At 41.5% G+C, this 21,252-nt stretch overlaps 1 long non-coding RNA gene across 1 annotated transcript in view; it reads right to left on the reverse strand.

The window, feature by feature from the left end:
* The window catches only part of LOC140209766 (uncharacterized), a 57,979-nt gene extending 40,051 nt beyond the window's left edge, over positions 1-17,928 (reverse strand). Inside the window, exon 1 of the long non-coding RNA XR_011889058.1 lies at positions 17,848-17,928. This is a non-coding gene — a long non-coding RNA (uncharacterized lncRNA). The remainder of the gene's footprint in view (positions 1-17,847) is intronic.
* Between the last annotated feature and the right edge of the window lie 3,324 nt (positions 17,929-21,252).

A 21,252-nucleotide genomic window follows, 5' to 3' on the forward strand; every position in this document is an offset into this window, starting at 1 on the left:
TCACATATAAATAAGGACTAGTTCACTTAAAAATCGAGGTTTTAAATAATTATCTCAGTAGGTTAAACATACGCCATACCGTTTGGGACAAAGGTTCAGGATCACTGAACAGCCAAGGAATGCGAGTATGTGTGTTGCACATTTTTTTAATCAAAGGAACAGCTTGTGTTTTGTTTCTGTAATTAATGATCCAATGACAACGTTGTGGGAACTTTGCAGCCTTGAAGCACAGTTTCATAATGGGCTATCAATTTCACAGAGATACACTCTGATGTTTTCTTAATAAGGAGAATTCTACCTGTGGCTTTATATTTTCCTGGAGCAGTGGGTTGTGGCTTTGGTATCATGTTGCCATGATATAATGAGACTACATTTATCTCTTCAAAATTAAACTTCTGGAGACTGTGATGCTATTGAAAGCAGAAATAAAAATTATGGGCAAGAGAAATTATGTTGAGTATGAGTCCAAAAGCAATGTATCCAACTGTGCAATAGGGAGGCAGCATAGCTTAGGGTTGTGACCAAAACCTGGAGCAGGATATAGAAGTGGAGGAATGGAAGCAATGGTACACGTTATGTGAATAACAGCACACAGGGGATATCATTAATTCAATGCTGTGTTTTCTTTTAGTGCTCAGAAGTGATTTGGAAATTTAATGCAAATTGGTAATTGGTGCAAAAGGGCACCAACCTCTGTGTGGAAAAGGTCTTATTTTAGGCAGTTCCATAGGATCACGGATAACTTGTTTCCACACTAGTTAAGTGCATTCTGAGGTGACAGTGGAATCTCCAGACATTACCACAAGTGAGGGAGGAGTTACTTGATGGGTCACATTGTGAGGTGGTGTGCTCCTTTGTTTTCACCGGGCTTCTGTGTGCTCCTGATACCTGGACTTGATCTTCTCAACACCATCCCAAGTGTTTCTTTCCCACTCTGAGCAGTCATGGGCCAGAGGATCTCAAGAAGTCAGCGAAGATGCTGCATTTCTTTGAGAAAGTTTTGAAAACGTCTTTGAGCTTCTCCTCTGTTCATCTGGTAATCGCTGTCTGTGACAGAGCTCGGAAGATTGTGCATCTTTCAGAAATCTGATGATGGACATGCGAATGACACGGCCTGTCCACCAGAGATGGCTGGGGGTAGCTTGTGTCTCCCTTTAGCCAGAGAGTGAATGTTGATGTTGGTTCACTTATGTTTCTGGTAGACTTGTAGAGTTCTGTGGAGATGCTTTGGTCTCTCCAATACCTTGAGCTCCCTGGTGTGTCCAAGTCTCAGAAACATATAGGACATACAGAAAAGAGAAGAAAGTCGGTACCTTTTTCCCAGGGTTGAGATGTCTGATACTAGAGTGTGAGAGGGATTAAGTTCAAAGGAGATGTATGGCCCAAGTTTTTGACACAGAGAATGGGTGGCTGCCTGAAATGCTCTACCCTAATTTTTCAGGGTTTCACATGAACCTTTACCATTGGAGGGTAGAGGTTGGTAGGGGCACAAACACGAAAAAATACAGCAACACACACAAGATGGAACTCAGCAAGCCAGGCAGCATCTATGGAAAAGAATATAGTTGGCGTTTTGGGTGAAGACCCTTCATCATGGCAGCGGGACTTCATTTTGCGAAGTTGAGAGTAATTCCCATCGTTCAGTGAACTGGTCAATGGTGAATTGCTGCTCAGGCTCTGAACACATTCAACAAGAGGCACTGTTTCCATTCCTATTATTTCTGTTTAATAACCCCTCCAGGTTGAAGGAGTTAAAGGTTTCATTAAATCAAGCAATGCGCTGTATAGTGGTTGGTGTCACTCACTGAAAACAGACTTATGCCTGAAACCTTAGCCAGTCTGTTCTCCACAGAGTGTCCATTCTTGCATTGGTGCTGAATTCTTTACCTTCACCAGATCATAAACACCCCCTGGCATTGTTGCACCTCATGCACAGGGCTCTGACATTATCAGGTACAAAGAACAGGAGCCACCATGCCTAAAACCCCATGGTTTTGTCTGTCAATTCATCCAATGGACGCCCATCATCATCAAAGCAAAATCAATGCTCGATAGGAGACTTGCCTATTTAGTCTGTGAACAATTTTTATTCATAACGTGGAAACCACTAGCAAGGTTAGCATATATTGCCCATCCTTAAGTGATTCTGTGCAGGTGGTGATAGCTGTTTTATTCAACCAATCTGCATATTTTAGTTGGAGGTTCCTATTAATAAGAAGTGAGTATAGTTGAATGCATCTCATGGTATCCTGTTATTACTGCTGGAACCTGACATTTACTGGTTCCCAGCCAAGCACCAGTGATGAGCATCAAATCCAGAGGCCAAGTAAATAATACAGTGAGATTACCTTGCATTACCTGTTACAAACTCAGGTGTTCGCAACTTGAATACCGCATTACATAATGGCCCCTGAAGCAAACGAAACGTTCATGTTTGGAAATGTTGTGAAGAAACACAGCCTCGGATCAGAGGATGGCCTTCACAATAAATATGGCAACACTCTGCTTTTCTTTCCCTTGAAAGGAGAGGTAACGGTAATGTGAATTCTGGCGTATTGCCCAGGCTTTTCCAGTTCAGTTCAACTTGAATTTGGTGTAGCGTCAAAATGCTGACTTTACCAAGTTCGACAAATAAACACCTGAATAAAAGTTAACTGAATGAGAGTCGTAGAGTCACGGAGAGCTACAGCATGGATACAGACACTTTGGCCCAAATGAGTCCATTCCAACAACGATGCCCACCCAGTTAGCCTCAACTTCCAGCATTTGGCTCAAAACCCTCTAAGCCTCTCCTCTCCAAGGGTTTCCCTCAAACATTTGTTCCACATACTTACTCTCCACAGGAAAATGTTGACATTCAGGTCTCATATTCATTCTATGCCCCCTAGTTTTAGACCCTCCTACACTGGGCCGAAAACTGTTACCATCTACCTTATCTATGCCCCTAATAATTTTAAATATCTATGTGCCCTTGTTCTCTTATAAGTAATAAAGACCTAGGCTGGCCAATCTCTTCCTCTGGTTCTGGCAGCATCCTCATAAATCTTTTCTGCATTCTTTCCAATATAACGACACCTTCTTATTACAAGGTGACCAAAACTGTACAGGGTACTCAAGTGCAGACCACCGTTGACTTACACAACTACAACATCATCTTCTAACTTCTATGCTCAATGCCCTGACGGGAGGACAGTGTGATAATGCCTTTTTCGTCACCCTGTCTTCCCTGCTTTTAATGAAAAATGCATTTGTACTCCAAGCTCCCTCTGTTCCATTACAATCCTTAGTGCCTTATTATTCATAGTATAAGTCCTACACTGGTTTGACTTTCCAAAATACATCAACTGATATTTGTATTGGAATCCATTTGCCACTCCTCAGAACACATCCCTATCTGCTCAGGATGACCTTTTGTGATTTATGATAACTCTCTTCACTCTCAACAGTATTTCCTAATTACATATCACCTGCAAACTTACTGATTAAGTCTTATGCATTTGCATCTAAATCATTTATACGAAAGATCAATAACAAACGTCCCAACATTTATGCCTGTGGCACACCACTCCAAGAAGCAACCTTCAACCACCCGACTCTGTTTCCTACTTCAGAGTCAATATTGGATCTAGCTAACTAGCTTTCCCTGGATTTCATGGAACTTACTGTTCCAGACCAGCCTACCATTTGGGACCTCATCAAAAGTCTTGCTAAGTTCCAAATCGACACAATTTATTTCCCGACCCTCATCTACTATTTTTGCTAAATGTTCAAAAAACTCCAAAAGATTCGTCAGGCACAACTTTCCAGACACAAAGACATGACCTATCTATGTCTGTCTATCCAAATGCTGATAAATCCTGTCCCTTAGAATTCCCCCTAGTAACTTCCTCAGTAGTGATGTCAGGCTGACTGGCCCATAGTTCCTTATCTAGTCCTTGCTACCCTTCTTAAACAGCAGAACCACATTTACCAACTTCATGTCTTTGGGAGCTTTCCCAGTGGCTAATGATGCAGGAAATATCTCTGCAAGAACCCCATTGGTTGCTTCTCTAATCTCCCATAAAGTTTGAGGATGCACTTGGTCACGATCTGGGGAATTTGCACAGGCTTTTTCCACTGAGGCTAGGGGAGGGAAAAACCAGAGGACATGGGTTAAGGGTGAAGGGGGAAAAGTTTAAAGGGAAGATTGGGGGGGCTTCTTCACACAGAGAGTGGTGGGAGTGTGGAATGAGCTGCCAGATGAAGTGGTAAATATGGGCTCACTTTTAACATTTAAGAAAAACTTGGACAGATACATGGATGAGAGGTGTATGGAGGGATATGGTCCAGGTGCAGGTTAGTGGGACTAGGCAGAAAAATGGTTCAGCACAGCCAAGAAGGGCCAAAAGGCCCGTTTCTGTGCTGTAATGTTCTATGGTTCTATGGTTCTATGTTCTATAGTTCTTAATGAACAGTAAGACTGAAAGCACCCTGGAATATGAAGGTCCTCCAAATCATCATCTTTGTGTGGACACGTGGCCAAGAGGTTAAGGCATTCGTCTAGTGATTGCAAGGTCGCTAGTTTGAGCCTCAGCTGTGGCAGTGTATTTGTGTCCTTGAGCAAGGCACTTAACCACACATTGCTCTAGTGTCTGTGCGAGGAGTGGTGCCCCACACAGACTTCCAATCTGCACCTTGTAAGGCTTGAAAATGCCCAACGAAGACCTCTCATGGTCTGAGTCGACGTTCCCTCCCCTCCCACCCTCCAAATCATCACCACTTCTTTCCTTTAACTCTAGAGAACTCATAATTTCTCCTCAGTCCTTCTCAGCTAGAATTATAACCATAAGTTTTGTGTAACTTTTAGCTTTATAGAGTCAACACTGAGTCACACAACAGGAAAAGAGAGTCTTCAGCACTCTGGAGCCTCTCATAACTCCTTCCATTTTATTCTTTCCACGTTCCCATTAACTCAACAAATTCTACAACTTAGCAACACACTTGGACCAACTTACAGTGGCCAGTTAATGTACTGAGCTTTGGGGTGAGAGAGGAAATTAAATACTCAGAAGAAATTTATGTAGTTAGAGGGAGAAAGAGCAAACTCTATACTGACGGACTGGAGGTTAGGACTGAACCCAGGTTATTGGAGCTTTGAATCTACTCTGCCTTCCTAATGCGAGTTTACTTTTAAACAAGTTACTCTAAAAGTTGACCACAACTAAAAATATCTCCAATCTCTATGCAGGTTACTCGCTATGTGAGTCTTCACCAGTTGCATCAATTTGCAGGTCTTTAGGTAGGCTCCAAATAATTGGGGTAGGTGGAAAACACCTAAAAAAGGGAATTTTAGGCTCACTTTGATTCTAGGTTAACAACTCCACCCAAAGGAGAAAATCTGACTTTCACAGTGGAGTATTAGAACCTCAGAGGGTTTGGCTACTAAACAATGGCAGATACGGGTAAACAAAGACCTAAGTTGCCTAGCAGCAGATCTTCACATTATGGCTAGTACCTGTAGTGCAAAATTGTGGAACCAATCAAGGAATATGGCAGAATCATGGGTTTCTGTGGAAGAGTTGGTTAACTGGCTGCTAGCAGCTTGCTCTGGTGGTTCATGAACTCAAACAGTAAATGTTAACTTCTTGAGGTCCATACATAAGCTACAATTCATATGTCACAACTCATAACTCAAACGTAATGGATTAATGCTGAGAAATAAATTAGTGATTACGATCACAGCCCCATTGCGAAGTCTCTTTGAGGTACACCTGCCCCGAAGGTTTAAATCTTCTCTTTTGATGGTAGCTCAGTAAGACCCCTTCTCACTGCTCATCCTCTGTAATCTCTGCTGCTCTCTGACACCATCTCTGACAGATCTTCTCCCCATTTCCATCTCTCTCTATCACTGGAGACAGACTATCTACTGATAACTTTCATAAATCTACTTACTCACAAATCTATCTTGACTTATATCTTTCCCCACCCTGTCACTTGTAAAATGCTATTCCCTTTTCTCAGTTCCTCCATCTCTGCCAGATCTGTTCTCAGAGTGAGGCCTTCCATTCTTGAGATGCACTCCTTAATCAAAGAATAGGAATTCCCTTCCATTACCATGGGTGCTGCCCTTACCCACATCTCCATCATTTTATGCGCATCCGCCTGCACCCCATCTTCCCACCGCCATAAAAGGGATAATGTTCCCCTTGTACTTGCCAATCACCTCACGAACCTCCATGTCCAGCACATTATTCTCTGTAACCTCCATCGTCTCCAATGGGATCCTTCCGCTCTGCACGGATACCACCTCACTCTTGGCCTTCCACAGGGACCGCTTTCTCTGTGGTCCACTCGTCCATCCCCATTGATCTCCTCTCTGGCAGTTAACCCTGCAAGTGGGACCAGTTCTACAGCTACCACTGTACCTCCTCCCTCACAAACATTCAGGGACCCAAACACTCCCTTCAGGTGAGGCAACACTTCTCCTATTAGTATGCTGGGGTCACCTACTGCTTCTGGTGTGTCCTCCACTACACTGGTGGGACCCGGCATAGACTGCGGGATCGCTTTGTCATGGACCTTCACTCTGTTCACCAAAAGGAGGGAGGAGAAGATGGCAGTGCGGCGCAGCACGCGCGGCTGTTCCAAATTGATATTGATATGTGTTAACTAGGGGGCAGTGCACAATCCGGATTTGATGGAGACAGCCATGAGAAGTGCAGAGGAACATCCAGAGTAACTTCTGAAATGCCTGCTTCTCTGCCGCTGCTACTGTGCGATCGAGAATCTCTGGAGATGAAGACCCCAAATCCTCGGCTTTGTGTATCGTCCGTTGCCAGGGCCGGGGTCGAAGAACTCGGCAGAGATGGTGCTCGGTGCTCGGTGTCGAAGAGGTGGGTCAGAGGCTCGGAGATTTTCGGACGGACTGAGTCGGACTGTGGTCAGATGCTTCCAGTATGCTGCATCGGCAAGCTGGCGGCGCTGGAGGTTTACCGTCTGCGTGAGATGATAATAGACAACAGACAATAGGTGCAGGAGTAGGCCATTTGGCCCTTCGAGCCAGCACCGCCATTCACTGTGATCATGGCTGATCATCCACAATCAGTATCCAGTTCCTGCCTTATTCCCATAACCTTTGATTCCGCTATCTTTAAGAGCTCTATCCATCTCTTTCTTGAAAGCATCCAGAGACTTGGCCTCCACAGCCTTCTGGGGCAGAACATTCCACATATCCACCACTCTCTGAGTGAAAAAGTTTTTCCTCAACTCCGTTCTAAATGGCCTACCCCTTATTCTTAAACTGTGGCCTTTGGTTCTGGACTCACCCATCAGCGGGAACATGCTTCCTGCCTCCAGCGTGTCCAATCCCTTAATAATCTTATATGTTTCTATAAGATCCCCTCTCAGCCTTCTAAATTCCAGAGTATACAAGCCCAGTCGCTCCAATCTTTCGACCCATGACAGTCCCACCATCCCGGGAATTAACCTTGTGAACCTACGCTGCACTCCCTCAATAGCAAGAAAGTCCTTCCTCAAATTTGGAGACCAAAACTGCACACAGTATTCCAGGTGTGATCTCACCAGGGCCCTGTGCAGCTGCAGAAGGACCTCTTTGCTCTTATACTCAATTCCCCTTGTTATGAAGGCCAGCATTTCATTAGCTTTCTTCACTGCTTTCTGTACTTGCATGCTTGCTTTCAGTGACTGATGTACAAGAACACCTAGATCTCGTTGTACTTCCCCTTTTGCTAATTTGACTCCATTTAGATAATAATCTGCCTTCCTGTTCTTACCACCAAAGTGGATAACCTCACATTTATCCACATTAAACTGCATCTGCCATACAGCTGCCCACTCACCCAGCCTGTCCAAGTCACCCTGCATTCTCATAACATCCTCCTCACATTTCACACTGCCACCCAGCTTTGTGTTGTCAGCAAATTTGCTAATGTTACTTTTAATTCCCTCATCTAAAATGATGATGGGACTTTCGAGAGACTTTGAGACCTTTACTGTGCCATGGTCTGTTCTTATCAAATTACGGTATTGCTTTGCATTGTTGTAACTATATGTTATAATTATGTGGTTTTTGTTAGTTTTTAAGTCGGTTTGTCATGTGCTTTTGTGATATCATTCTGGAAAAAACATTTTATCATTTCTTAATGCATACATTACTAAATGACAATAAAAGGGGACTGTGTGTCCTCATAATCATAATAATAAGATATGGGATTTCCCAGTGGCCACCATTTCAATTCGACAGGGTGGTCCATGGCCTCCTCTAGTCACAATGAGACCATTCTCAATTGAAGGAGCAACATCTCATATTCCATCTGGGTAGCTTCCAACCTGATGACATGAACAATGATTTTGCTAATTTCCAGTAATTTCCCCCCCGCCCCCGCGGTCTCTTTTTCCATTTCCCATTCAGGCTTCCCTCTTAACTCTTCTCCTCACCTGTCCATCACCTCCTTCTGGGCCCCTCCTCCTTCCCTTTCTCCTATGGTCCCCTGTCCTTCCCTATCAGATTCCTTCTTCTGCAACCTATCACCTCTTAGATTCCTACTTCATCCCACCTCCAGCACCCATTCTCTTTCCCCCTTACCCCATTTCACTTCTTTCACTTAATACCTGCCAGTTATTTTCCACCCCTCCCCCTTCCTTTCCAGTCCTGATGAAGGGTTTTAGCCTAAAATGTTGACTGTTTATTCCTCTCCATAGATGCCGCCTGACCTGCTGAGTTCCTCCAGCATTTTGTGTGTGTTGCCCTGGATTTCCAGGATCTGCAAAAACGCTTGTGTTTGCGATTAGAATGTATCCACCCATGTTTAATCATTTCTGTGGTGCAAGTACAACAATACTGTTTATTCAGCTTGTACTGTAATTTTCTAGTTAATAGTAATGTGTTCTTAGCACTTGTTATGATCCAGTATGTTTGAGAAAATTTCTACAGGTGCACACACAATGAGGTCTCTGTGCTTTACTGATCAAATTCCATTTACCTTGTCTGAATCTGACATCAAAACTGCTTTGATTTAGTAAAACAAAAACACAAAGGAACATTATTCATGTTCCAAAGGTAAATTCAGAGAAATCTAGATAAATTTGTGTTTCATCAGACTTAGGATCATGATTGTACGTAGGAGGGAGGTAAGGTTTTTATTTTAAAGAGAGGTCCATTGTGGATGACACAGATGCTGGGACTTTGAAGTGCAGCTTAGTCCGGCCAGCTGCTTTCAATAACATCATTTTCATTTAAAAAAGGAAAGATGCTATCTGAAAAATGCACTGAAAACAAAGGGTCCCTTAATTTTCTAACTGAGAGTACATGAAAATTTTAAATAAGAAGAGAAGATTTTGGGGGGCGGGGGGAATAAAGGTAAAGCAGGATCTTAATGATTGGAGCTAACTGGCTTGTGGTAATTTTAATTAGGTATACATCATATAACCTAGGAAAGGATTGTGAACACATGTTATTCTGCTGCAAAGTTATAATGGAAACACTTTCTGCTACGTACATGCATTATTGTAATTGTAATACGTATTTGCATTAATGATTCAGAATTCTGTATAAGATTGCAGAAAATCACCCATTACTATCAAAGTAGTAATTATCATTGTTATACTCAATCTAGGTTCTTTGATCTTTGTTAACTAATAAAACTTGCATGTGCTATAATCAAATAATCTGGTATCGTTCTACGTTGATGCAAGAAACATTAGTTTGTGCTATTGAGTTGCTATATTACAAAGAGGCAATCTTCTGGAGAATTAAACTTAAATGTAAAGCAGGGTTTCTCGACACCAATTAACTATACATTTGAAAACGATCCTTTGGAAAATGAACTGTGTTATTTTGTCAGAATAGACTGAAGGTCATGCAGGTTTGTGGTTAGGAATTCCACACGTGTTGATATACCGGTCTCCTCTGTACCCAGTAGCCAGACAAGTGTAACACAAATCATAGACCATGTTTACAGTGGCCTGAATCCACTCATCTCTCCACTTGTCTCACATGATTACACACACAGCTCAGCTTATAGGCCAACTACCGCTGGAAGCTTGCGCCTGTAATACAGTCTGACGTGGTAGCACTCGAGACCGTAACTTTTGAATGATGTTCAAGCACGGAAGGCTTTTTTAAAGATCAGTCTTGCTGGTCACATGCTCATCAAAACAGTGAAATGCGTTGTTTGCGTCAGCGACCAGCACAGTCCAGTGCTGCGCTGGGGACAGCCCACAAGTGTCCCTTTGCTTCCGGCAACAACGTAGCTTGCCCACAGCTTACTAACCCTAACCTATATGGCTTTGGAATGTGGGAGGGGACCAGAGGAAACCCATGCAGTCATGGGGAGAACGTACAAACTCCATGTAGGCGGTGGCAGGAATTGAACCCTAATCACTGGCGCTGTAAAACGTTACTCTAACTGTGCCACTACTGTGCTACTGTGCCGCCGTAGCTTCTGGTTTTGATCACCGTGGTGACCACAGCCAGCTCCATCATGAGGACTAGTTTCTCCACCGTCTTCAAAAGATGATGGCCTCAAAAAGGCGGTATCCATCACTAAGGGACCCCACGACTCAGGACACGACATCTTCTCATTACTACCGTCAGGGAGGAGGTACAGGAGCCTGAGGACGCACACTCAGTGTCTTAGCAACAGCTTCTGCCCATCTGCCGTCGAATTTCTGAACAGTCCACAAGCCCATCATGAACAATGCCTCACTATTTTTGCTCTTTTTTCTCTATTTATTTAATATATATATTTCTTATTGTATTTTATAGCATATTTATTTACTGTACTGCTGTCTCAAAAAAACACATTTTATGACATATGTCAGTGATGATAAACCTGATTTTGATTCCGATACCGTCATTGTAACAATAAATGTAGAGTTTCCTTTGGTGATCAGATAATAGATAGATTGATAGATAGATAGATATACTTTATTGATCCCAAGGGAAATTGGGTTTCGTTACAGCCGCACCAACCAAGAATAGAGCACAAATATAGCAATACAAAAACCACAAACAATCAAACAACAAAATGCAAACTATGCCAGATGGAAAATAAGACCAGGACCAGCCTATTGGCACAGGGTATCTGACCCTCCACGGAAGGAGCTGCAAGTTCGATGGCCACAGGCAGGAACGACCTCCCGTGCCGCCCAGTGTCATATTTCGGTGGAATATGGCCGAAGTCCAACAGTAAAAAGTTCAGTATCCGGTCTACAAACACGTACCTCAATCGTAATATGACCCGGATTGCACCATCTGTTGTTAACCAGAACAGGAAGCACCCAACTCCTTTACGCTTACCGCTGTCAGTGCACTTGCCTGCCTTGAACTATTTTATCAGAAGGAATGAGGAATGATTTTCATACAACTTATAAATCCTCTCTGGGCATCTCCCCTGGAATTAGTGAAGTCATGAGGCTGAGCTTTGCTTCTGTCTACTGTTCACACAGTGGGGCTACTCCCAACTGCAGACATCCCATAGCTGAGGACTTCCAGCATCATGGCTGATGATCTAATTGACCACTCTGTTATTCTATCCCCTCTTTCAACACTCTTGCCTTCATGAAAATGCCTCAACATTGTCTTTTCTTTTCTTCTTAGAATCTTATAAGATTAGCCCTGTCTTCTAAGTGCCAAAGAAAACAGATCTGTCTTTTCCTAACTGTCTGGAATTCCAGAAACTAGTCTGGTGAATTTCTTCTGGAGTGCTCCAACACTGATATATCGTTATTGTTTTAAGGATTGAGTTCAAGAGACATAAGGCAAAGTTGCAGCTCCATAAAACCCTGGTTAGACTATACTTGGAATATATGTTGAGTTCTGATCACCTCATTATAGGGAGAATGTAGACTCTTTAGAGAGGGTGCAGAGGAGATTTACCAGGATGCTGCCTGTATTGGAGAGCATGCCCTACAAGGATAGGTTGAGCAAGCTTTGTAGCGAAGGAGGTTGAGAGGTGACTTGTTAGAGGTGTACAAAATGAGAAGAGGCATAGATCAATTGGATAGCCAAAGACTACTTTTCCCATTGTGGAAATTTCTAATAGGAGAGGACATAATTTTAAGATGATTGCAGGGAAGTATTGGAGGGATGACAGAGAGTGATGAGTGTGTGCAACAGCTGTTGGGGTGGCAGTAGATGCAGAAACATTAGTGCCATTTAAGAGACTCCTAGATAGGCACACAGATGATAGAAAAATGGAGGGTGTTGCAGGAGGGAAGGGTTAGATTGATCTTAGAGTAGGTTAAAAGATTGACACACCATCGTGGGCTGAAGGGCCTGTACTGTGTTGCAGAATTCTATGCTCTCTCTGTCTTTCTTAAATATTTGCCATGAATGACGACCAAAATCTCAACTCTAGAGAGCTAATAGAGCCATAGAGCCAAGCATAGCTCAGCTAACACACTGACCTCTACCCACCCACACACTTGCACCAATCCCATTTCTTTTCTCTCCATATTTCCATCTAATCTCACCAGAATCTGCTACTCACCTACACACTAGGGGCAATTTACTGTGGCCAATTAACTTACCACCCCACACACCCTAATGCAATCCATCGTGGCATATTTATTATCCCCCTCAACCACATTCTCTTGTCTTCTCCCTGTAACCTTTGATGCCCTTTCTAATCAAAGACCCATCAACCTCCGCTTTAAGTATATTCAGTGACTTAGCCTCCACAGTTTCGCCACATTCTAGCAAAAGAAGTTCCTCCTCATCTGTGTTCTAGAGGAATGTCCTTTTAGTCCTGTGTCTAGAGAACGTGCTGTGCTCTCTGGTCCTATACTCCCCCTCTATAAGAAACATCTGCTCCATGTCCACTCTATCTAAGCCTCTCAATATTAGATAGATTTCAATGACATCCCCCCTCATTCTTCTAAATTCCAACAAGTACAGGCAAAGAGCCATCAAGCGCTCCTCATACGTTAACCCCTTCACTCCCCGGATCATTCTCAGGAGCCTCCTCTGGATCCTCTCCAATGCCAGCACATCCTTTTTCAGATAAGGAACCCAAAACTGCTCACAACACTCCAAGTGCAGTCTGACCAGTGCCTTATAAAGCCTCAGCACTACATCCTTGCTTTTATATTCTAACACTCTCAAAATGAACGCTAACTATAGAATAATAAAATTATTAAATCGTAAAGGCTCATTGTGTCTGTATTAGTTCTTTGTAGAATAATACCAAAGTTATTTCAGCTGTTCTTTCCTAACTGTCCCATGTTATTTTCCCTTAGCTGACTTTCCTTTCATAAGGACATCTTGGCTTAGTTCAGTTGCAATAAGCTTCTCTGACACCCTCGTTGATTATATACTCCAGCATTTTGTGAACTTGAGACGCTAAGCCAATTAGTCTATTTTCACACTTTTTGTCTCTCCTGTCTTGAAGAAGGGAGCCACATGTTTGATTTTCCAATCCTACCAGAAGTCAGTGTGTTTTGAAAAACATCAATCAATGCTTCTACTACCCTTATTTTTTAAAAATTAGAGAAATAGAATCCCCATAAAATGATTGTGGTAATTTACCTATTCTAATCGAATCTTTAAAAACTCTACACAGCCAGGGAGAAAGAATAGAAGAAAAAGACTTACGAAATTCTGCTGTATGCCCATCTAGACCAGGTACTTTGCCAGAATTCATTGAGGAGGTAACACCCTTTATTTCTTCATCCGTAATAGGTGTTTCTAACTTTAATTGGTCTTCGGCTCTTAATTTCGGAAAGTTCAATTTCCTTAAGAAGTCATGCATTTCATTGGGATCCTGAGGAATTTCTGACTGATACAGAGAGGTACAGAATTCTTGAAAAGATCTGTTTATCTCATCATGATCAACTGTCAAAGTGCTATCATGATTACGAATCTTGATAATTTGACGTTTAACCGAAGCAGTTTTTAATTGATTAGCTAATAATTTACCAGATTTATCACTATGTATGTAAAACTTGTCTCTTGTTTTCATTAATTGATTTTCACTTGAAGATGCTAACAATAAACTGTGTTCCATTTGAAGTTCGACTCTTTGTTTATAAAGCCCCTCACTAGTAGTGGCATATTTCTTAATCAATTTCTTTAATCTTGTCAATTAACACAAGCATTTCATTCTTAATACTTTTCTTCAATCCAGCAGAATAGGAGATAACCTGTCCATGGATTTATGCTTTAAAAGTGTCCCATAATACCCCAATGGAAATTTCTGCTGTAGCATTTGTTGAAAAAAAGAAGTCAATCTTTTCCTTGATAAATTTAACAAAATCCGAATCTTGAAGCAAATCAGAATTAAAACGCCATAGTCTAATGTTAGAAAATGTATCCATGAACTTGATAGAAAGTTTCAATGGTGCATGATCAGAAATAGCAATGATGTCATAGTTACAGTTAACCACAGATGGAATTAAATGGGAGTCAATAACAATGTAGTCAATTTCAGAATACGTAGGATGTACGTGAGAAAAATGAAATGAGAAGATTGAAGGCTCATATTATTTTTGCACAAGAAACTCATGTGAGGAAAGAGGATAATCAACTTTTTTTTAGGTTTGGAAGGAATAACAGTATCACTCAAATTTTAAAGCTAAAGTGAAAGGAGTTTCAATATTCATCAATTCCTCAATTGCATTTGTACAGCAGGATATTTTTTCCGATCCGAATGGTAGATTTCTGTTAATTACTCCTTGAATTTTTAACAAAAAAGTTGTTATGGTTAATGTCTATGCTCCAAATGTGGATTATCCTGAATTTTTAAAGCAATTAGTTACCTCTTTTCCTAATTTAAATGATTACATGTTAATAATGGGTGGGGATTTTAATTGTTGTTTAAATCTTTCGATGGACAGATCTATATTTAGGCAGGCATTACCGAATCTCTGATTGATTCTGGAATTTCAGAAATCTGGAGATTTCTACATCCTAAGGATAAAGAGTTTTCATTTTTCTCACATGTACGTCGTACGTATTCTAGAATGCTTCTACTTTCTCTCCAGCCTGTTCCTTTAAAATCCTTGGATGCAGGAAGCTAACTATATAATCTTCCTCAGGAAGTGATGCTAGTTGGACAACGCTAGTATTTAATATTTAGTCCCAGCATGCCTTTGAGATGGTGGTGATGAACCATCTTGTTGAACATCAGTGTCCCTCATCATTTGCATTAACACACCCTAAGGATGTGCTGGGGGCAGCCCTCAAGCATGGCCACACATTCTGCTGCCAACATAGCTTGCATCCTATGTTCAGCAGGACAACACAAGCAACAACAACAATGACAACAAAAACAGCAAAACAAGTCCATTGCCTACCCACTCACACACGGGCGGGCTGCCAACCCAAGGACAGGCACAGTTCTGAACCAGAAGTCTTCAGTAGTCCTGCTGGTATTGTTTGGTCCTGTGGACTTGGCTATATCCAAAGCAACACACACACACACACACACACATTGCTGGAGGAACTCAGCAGGTCAGACAGCATCTTTGGAGAGAAATAAACTATCAATGTTTCAGGCTGAGATCCTTCATCCAGACTCAGCCCAAAACATCAGGCTGAGAAAAAAAGATAAAGCGGATTAGGTTAACAAAAAGTAATCATCGTTGGGTTGAGCTGTTCTCCGATCTTGTCAACTTAATTACAAATGTTTTGTCACCATGCGAGGAGACAGCGTCAGTGCGCTGTTGACTGTGGTGTGTCCTCCAAATGTTTGACCTTTATATACTTTCAAACAGCTGACTGGACGTCGTTTCGGAAACTCAGTTGTGATGTGGGGAGGAAATCCCGTCACTGATTGGCTGTGTGGCGATCGTCGTGCTTTGTGGCCTGCAATTTTCCCCGTATCAGCTCATAAATAGGATTGAGGTCTACCTGTTTACCTATAGAATTGATTGTGGAAAATCACGCTTCTAGGAATTTTCTTGCATGCTGTGTTCACTTGAACGATGACTTTCACTGACGCCCAGTCGAATTTGTGCTTCATTGGTCGAGACTAGCGAGAAGTGGTCATGTGACTTTACAGCCAGTTGATATTCATGGATCCTTGTGCAAGATTTTCTCCAAGTCTGGTCGATATAATATTTGCTACAGTCCCTGGATTGGATTTTGTAGATCACATTGGTCTTGTCTAATATTATTCGTATTTTAAATATCGCCAATAATAATTACGACCTGAAAAAGTACGAGACAATGGTTTCATCAATCCCCAGACGACATTAATTCCCTGGAAGATTGGCAGCACAGGAACATATATTAATAGGTTTCTCCTGCTAAGTGAGCCAACATAAATATGTTATGGTTAGCAAAGCCAGCAAGGGAGAGTGCAGCTGGTGGTCGCTGAGTGAGGAATTTATGAAATTAATGCAAGAACAATTGAAGTTCTTCCATAGGTTATGGAAATCCACAGTTCATGCTGTTTATTCCTCTTCAGAAGCTATCAGATCTTTTTCTCATTAGCTTCAAACACACTTTGGCAGGAAATACAGGGCTTTTGAAATATTCCTGGAAAATTACAACTGAGATTGTAATTTTGTTAAGATGGTGATATTCAAAATCTTTGCGAGCAGAGAAATATACATACAGATAACAATGAACATCCATGTTCATGATTCTACAATTTTCTATGGAGACTACTAGCAATCAACAGAGTGACAATTGACTTGACATCAACTTCAAATGTGTATGCACAATGTCTGCTGTAAAAAAACCAGTGAAAGTTCTATACCAGGTTGAGTGGAGTGTAGATACGATATTGAGATACATCTCAGGAAGTGCAGGGACCCGTCATCAGTGATACTACCTGGAGTCATCAGGTATTTTGGGTCTTTCAGCATCAGACACTCTCGCTCAGGCAAACCAGCCAGAGTTGACCAGGCCCTGGCTTGTGTCCCAGTAGCACTGGTCAACAGGTGACACCTCTTGATCCATTTCCACCTGGAGGCTCGCTCAGCAGCCTCTATGGCTTTTCTCTGCAGCCCTCCGTAATGGCAAGGAGAGAGTAGGTTCTGCACAGTGAACAGCCAGCAAAATCTCTACACCCCACCTGCTCTACCATCTCCTGGTATTTGGCTTTTTTCTGCTCAAACACTTCCTCAATCCGGTCTTCCCAAGGAACTCATAATTAGTGCTAAAGAACCTGATAATTTTCTTATGCCCATATGGAGCCTAATCCGCACCAGAGTAATTATTTCAAAATAATAATTAATCGTATTTTTAGGGATTCAGTCAACCGCAATCTTAATACATTTATAGTTCCCTGTCTTTATTCTGCATTCAGGAACATAGATTAAAATTCCTTAATAAACAGATCTTTTTATTTCCTGACTTGGATTCTGTCAGAATTCCTCAATCAAACCGGATACTCAGACACATTAAAGTCATGGTTGCTGCTCAGTGCTGTGAATCCCTAACAGAGGTGCTTTAAAGCAAATCTAGACATGAAATAGTATATCCATTTCACAGTATTGCTGGAACTTTGCAATCAGCAGTGGTGGAAGTGTGATTGATTTCAATATTTAAGAGAAATTTAGACAGGTACATGGATGAGAGGGGTATGGAGGGATATGGTCTGGGTGCAGGTTGATGGGACTAGGCAGAATAATAGTTCAGCGTGGACTCGATGGGCCAAAGGGCCTGCTTCTGTGCAGTGGTGTTCTATGACTCTATGACAGTGAGTGGCAAACTTTAACAGCCAAACTTAAAGTCGGAGAAGTTATTAATGTCTGTAAACGATCTGCAGACATTATCAAGATTATTTAATTATCCACTTCAGTAATGGCATGCTTTTCTTAAAAAAAAGAATTAACTTAATGTTTTACACAATTATTTTTGAACAAAAAAAACCTTCTGTGTACATTGCAAGATCTTACCTGCCCAGAACGCTGTGTAGGATAGATTACTAAACCACCACTGTGCCTGTGAAACACAAAAGCTATTGTTTTACGATGTTGTCTGCTTCTGACAACCTCACAGAGGAGCAAAGACAAAGTTAATAAGTAAGATGGTAAGACCAGCCTCAATTTGCTGCAAGGCATTTCGAGAAACAGCTACAAGCTCTCATCTGCCCCATTCTTTAGTTATAGATTTATTGTTTTAAAAAACATTTCCAAGTGTCAGTTACCAATTAATTCAGTAACTTCAAAACTAAATTAGTAGCTTTAAATTCCTCAGCTTGGCCCTGGGATGAGCACATAAGCACCATCATAAAGAAACATGGCAGCACCACACCTTGACTTTCTTAGAAGTTCGCACAAATGCGGTATGTCATCAAAAACTTTGATAAACTTATGTAGATGCACAGTGGAGAGTATCCCGACTGGTTGCAAACAAGAGAAAATCTGCAGATGCTGGAAATCTGAGCAACACACACAAAATGCTGGAGGAACTCAGCAGGCTAAGCAGCATATACAGAAAAAAATACAAGCCACCATTTCGGGCCAAAACCCTTTGGCAGGACGGATTGCATCATGGCCTGGTAGGGAAACATCAAAGTCAAGGTTTAGAAAAACCGGCTAGAGGTGGTGGATACAGCCTAGTCCATCACAGGTAAAGTCCTCTCCACATCTACAAGGAGCAGTACCACAGGAAAGTAGCATTCATCACCAAGGACTCCCACCATCCAGCCACGCTCTCTTCTTGCTTCTGCCACTGGGAAGCAGCCTTAGATCCATGCCTCCAGGATTAGGAACAGTTATTGCCCTTCAACCATCACTCTCCTGAACCAGCACAGACAACTTCACTCACCTCAACACTGAACTAATCAGTGATCACAACCTACTAACCCAACCTGGGGACTCACTTTCAAGGATTCTACAGTTCTTGTTCTCAGTATTATTTTTACATATTTGCACACTTTGTCCTCTTTTGCAGATTGGTTGCACAGTGTTTGCCAGCGTTTCTTTGTTCTATTGTGAATGCCTGCAAGAAACTGAATCCCATTGTAGTAGCTGGTGACATATATATAGGTTGATAATAAGTTTGCTTTGAACTTTGAAATTTGACTGTGGAGAATAGGTAGCTGGTAGTTTGTTACACCTGTTACCATAATCTTGCTTCATGCTTAGATGCCAAACTGTGAAGACATCTTCCGCATAGATTAGCCCTTTCATTCTCCAAGTGATAAGCCACCTGTTCCTCATAGTCAATGAAAAGTTTCCAACATTCCAATGAATATTTTTTGTTGTTGATGCCATTCCTTATTTCAATATATCTTTAAATAACCATTACTATTCAAGCTCTTTGAAGAGATTGTTAACCTATTGATAGGCTTTTGCTTGTTATGAACTGGCAAGGACACAAATTAGACAATGTTCTGCGTAGAGGCTCTTTTGAACAGGGTTTGGAAACAGGGAACGAGAGATGACATGGTATCTGACACAGACCTTTCTGACCTGTGATGAATACTAATAGATCATGGGACTTAAGGGGAAAATTACATGTACTGTAGCAATAACAAACACTGCATTTGAATTTAATTATAACCCTTTACCTATCATAGCACTTCATTCAATGCAATGAAACTGAAAAATTTTTTAGTAGTTTTCTGCAGTCATTTAAATTACTTGGCTTCTTGTTGAAAGGTATTTGGCTGAGAAATGAACTATACAGAACTCTTTGCTGGCCCTTCTGTGCACTGTGCCTCATCATGAAGGGAATAAAATGACGTGATGAAGGGTCTCGGCTCGAAACACATCCATAGATGCTATTTGACCTGCAGAGTTCCTCCAGCACTTTGTGTGCATTGCTCTGGATTTCCAGCAACTTGTGTTTATGAAATAACAAGAAGAAGACAAAGCACCAGTCCCACATTTCTTCAAACGGCTATAAAATGCAATGAAGGCCAGAAATTTGAAATATAAACAGCAACTACTGGAGAGGCGCCAACAGCAGAGCAGTTGAGTTCTGAAAGGAACAGGTCGATGATCTTTCTTCAGAAGCCAGATTTCTTTCCAGCCTGTACTGACGGAAGATAAACAGATAATGAAAGGTGCCCCTATCCGCCCCCTCCCCCAATAAACACTTCCATGCACATCTTCCATTGGGTTTCACAAGGACCAGGAAGATTTACCTAGAAAACACATAATCATAACATTGATTACAGATGAAAGCACAAGGTGAAGTATGTGGTTACCTTTTGTTTCAGAAATTCAGTTTTTGGAGATACTAGGACGAATTTTAGAAGAGGCAATACACTTATGTTGCTAGATGTGAATGAAAAAGGCTAGCTTTATTTGACACACATTCATCAGAACCTACAGTGAAATACATTACTAACATCAACGACCAACACAGTTCGAGGATGTGCTGTGGGGGAGCCTGCAAGTATCACCGTGTTTCCAATGCCAACATAGCAGGACCACAACCAACTAACCCAATTTCCCTCGGGATCAATAAAGTATACCTATCTATCTATCTTTAGAATGTGGGAAGAAACCAGAGCACCTGAAGGAGACCCATACAGACATGTGGTTCCTGAATGGTCATAGATTTCCAGGCAACACATTTGTTGAGAACAAATCTAAATAGAAAGCCTTGTTCTCAGAATCTTGATGATTGACAACATGATCAGTTTAAATACTCACATATTTCCAAACACTTAATCGACAAAAACAAAATTTGGGCAATACAACCAATATATTGCCAGTATGGACTAAGGATATTAACCAGCATTGGTAATAACTAACCCCAAAAATACCAGGAATCCATTTTAATTAATATCTATGATTGCACTGAACTCAAAAGTTTAGGGATTCTTCAGGCCTCAAGCCAGACAGTCCTCTGAGCTGTCACCGTAACTACCAATTTATTGAAACACCTGTGATTTATGCTCACGATTAAAAAGAGGTTTATTTATGTCTCCCCTATTCTGCTGTAGGAAGCTGTCCTCACCAAGCTAAAAGCCTCATATGGGGGCATCAAAGGAGAGCATTGTTTAAAATAATTCCAGTGTCAAAATAAACATTTCCAGCTTGCAAAGAAGCCAATTCACACAACATCAGCGATGAAATTTTATTTTCATCTCTTTTTGTTGGAATAATAGTAAAATTCAAAGGAAAATAGAAAATATTAGGAGGGGAGAAGGTCTGTAAACCTTTCCTGTCATTCATTAAGTTCATGGATGATATACTCTAGTTGTATATAACAACCTACATACAAGGGCACTTAAGTCAGAATGCTGTTTCTGGATTTCAGTTTACATCGAACACTGTTGTCCCACAGACCTAGGTGAACAAACTTCCACTTGGTTTAAATACGCCACTGTGCAACTGTGTGTT

The sequence above is a fragment of the Mobula birostris genome, chromosome 14, assembly GCF_030028105.1.
Source record: "Mobula birostris isolate sMobBir1 chromosome 14, sMobBir1.hap1, whole genome shotgun sequence".
NCBI classification, from domain to species: Eukaryota; Metazoa; Chordata; class Chondrichthyes; order Myliobatiformes; family Myliobatidae; genus Mobula; species Mobula birostris.